The sequence below is a fragment of the Glossina fuscipes genome, unplaced genomic scaffold (assembly GCF_014805625.2).
Source record: "Glossina fuscipes isolate IAEA_lab_2018 unplaced genomic scaffold, Yale_Gfus_2 148, whole genome shotgun sequence".
In the NCBI taxonomy this organism is placed as follows: domain Eukaryota; kingdom Metazoa; phylum Arthropoda; class Insecta; order Diptera; family Glossinidae; genus Glossina; species Glossina fuscipes.
In genome coordinates, this window is record NW_023998491.1 from 183,092 (window position 1) to 186,193 (window position 3,102).

Below are 3,102 nucleotides of genomic sequence, written 5' to 3' on the forward strand. Positions count from 1 at the left end.
AAACCCGAAAAGGTCAAAGACGTCTCTCGGAGATCAAATGAGGAATGAAGTACACAAACTGGTTTGATTACCCTAAGTCTAACAATATTGATGATGATGATGATGATGATGATGATGATGATGATGATGATGATGATGATGATGATCCCCTAAGGAAGTTTCTGATATCTTATAAAACAGTTAACAAGAAATTTATTGAACAACGTGAGCCTTTATTGTTTTGTTGCTAAGCCGAATGGCGCAGAGTAATCGTTTGGCTGATTCAGTTACGGTTTCGCAAGTATCGAAAAAATATTAAAAAATATTCTAAAAATTTTCGTGTGATTGCTTGTCATTAAAATTAACAAATTCATATTAATTTTTTTTTTTTTTGGGGGCTTTTGTTTTTTTTTGTTTTATTTATTTCATTGTTTTTTTTTTTATTTTTTTTTTTTTTTTTTTTTAATAATCTTTCTAAAACAAATCGTGTTTAGTGAATTTTGTTTATCTTAATAATTAGCTTAAATAAATATTCTGAATATATTTTCAATAATATTTTCTGGCTTTTTTCTAAACTAAATACGCAACTCTTAAGTTATTTCTCTCTACAGATTGTGTATAAAACTTAATTTAATTTTCTTTCATTTATTTTTGTTGTTATTGTTGTTTCTTTCTTTAACGCATACATACTTTTAATTAACTAAACATAGCGCTTGCATGCATGCTTTGCATGATAATTGCTGTGCATAAAACGTGTATAAGACTTAATAACAACTCCAACAACAACGCGTACAATTCTATACATATATATATATGTGGAACATATATAGATTCTATTAAAAATAATTAAAAATATTTGAAAAATTAAATAAAAAAAAAAAAAAAAAACTGTGGCATATTTTCAAGAACTCAAACTAATCTAAATAGTTTCGAAAATTTTGAAACAGTCATAATTACGAGCAAAGATTAAGTTTTGCAATACAGAAAACCGCTTCTCCCACCGTCATCGTTAACCAGGCTAAGTGTAGGCCAGTTAAGGATCTTCTTCCTTTCATAACGTTATGACAAGTTAAACCATGTCACGTGGTAGAGGTTGATATTTTTAAAGGCATAGCATCGGCACAATCCAAAAATTTTAACGGACCTCTATTAAATCAGTAATACGATCAACCTTTCCAATGGTGATCAGTTTTCTACGGAAGATCACTGCGACCAAGAATTCGCGGAAGGATGTGCAATTTAACTAGCAAAGGTACAAATAGGATACACAGTCGGAAAGGTCATTGATCAGAGATTCACGTAATATTAATTTCATTTGTTCGTAGCACTTGGATTGGTCATAGTGATCTATCGAACAATGCCACGATATTAGTTCATATAGAACAAATTTTCAAAGTGTCAAAAAAAATTTTTCCCAAGGACTCTTCATAAATCTGGTAAACAGCTGGAATGGTCGTTGATCAGGAATTCACGTGACATTAGTTTCGTTTGCCCGCATCACTTGGTTTGATCACAGTGGTTAAGTAAACTTTCACTTTTTCAGCCTTGCAATTGACATAATAAAAAGACCTTTTTATACTAAGTTTTAATTAATTACTATAAAGTCGTATTTTTCTTATAAAATCTAAAAAAAAATCGTGTCCTACTTTAACCAAATTTTGCTTTAAATCTCTCCAAGACTCCATTTAACAAATCTCTGTTAACGCGTTAACAGAGCGATGTTAATTTTTTTTGGTTCATGTCTTTGCTAGTTACATTTAAATATGACTTTACGCCCTTAGTTTCGTTTGTTGGTAGCGCTAAGATTAGTCACAGTGGTCAAGTAAACTGCCATTTTTTCAGTCTTGTCTTTGACGTACTAAGAAGATCTTTCCACCATAAATTTTCATTAATTAACATAAAGTCATTTTCTTTTATAATATTTTAAAAAAAACCTGAAAAATTTTGCTTTCAATAAGTTTTGATTTAAATCTCTCCGCGACTCCATTTAACAGAGCTCTGTTAAGTTTTCTTTGGTTTGCGTCTTTGCTAGTTAAATGTAAATGTAACTTCCCGCCCTTGATTCATGGTATATTAGTTTCCTTCTTTCACAGCACTTGGTTTGACCATAGCAGCTAAATAAATTTTCACCTTCTCAGCCTCAATTCTAGGCAATTAACATGTTTTGTTTATTTTGATAAAATTCTGAAAAAGGTCTATTTTGATCCCTTCCGGGACTTCCTTTAACTGAACGCTGTTAACGGCTTAACAGACATGCGTTAAGAATTTTAAGGGTTTGTGCCTTTGATAGCTATCTAGATAATGTATTACTTTACATCGTTCGCAAATACACGTTTAGAGAGCAAAGTGACGCGAACTCCTATCCTATCCCCAAATGGAATTAAGTGAAAACAAAGAAATCTCTTATACGTTTATGTTAAGTCAACCACTGTTAAAAGAGGGAGAAAGTCTTAATCTATAATGCGCTGGAGTTGAAGGGAAATACTTTTACCTTTTAAAGGCAATAAACAAATCAAATTTGAAATCGGAACTTGCCCCCTATTGTTAAGCGGGTCACGCATACATCAATAATCGCTTAGTCGCGTTAATTTCAATCTTAGTCTGCATTGTAAGACCCTCGCCTCGTCGGAGACCCGTAAAGGTCATTTGAAAAAAGATTTCGCTTTCACTCTTCAAAGCCATCAGCTGAGTTAATCTGCAGCACAAATTATCTTAACAAAGTAATAATCAACGCGACACAACACACACACATTTATATATCGTCAACCTGAACAGGTTTTCGCTTGCTTGTGACCTTACAAATTGGATTAAGTTATCGTAAGCAGCTGAAAAAGTGAAATTCCAAAGACTATCTAAGCCGAGGCATAGAAGAGACATCTTCTGACCGTTTGATCAAACATAACAAAAATCACCCACACACGCTACATACTACTTTAGGTTGCGGTCCTTTCCTTACCGCTATCTGACCGTTACCGAAGATACTCTGGCTGATTGGTCATATGAAACAAAACAAAAAAAAAAAGCAATCTTTGGAAACCTTCATTCATCCTGTGTTAGAAATTTTCAATAGAATTGGTAAATCGTCTGATACCTTGACGGACCTCGCAAAACTTTAAACGAAAA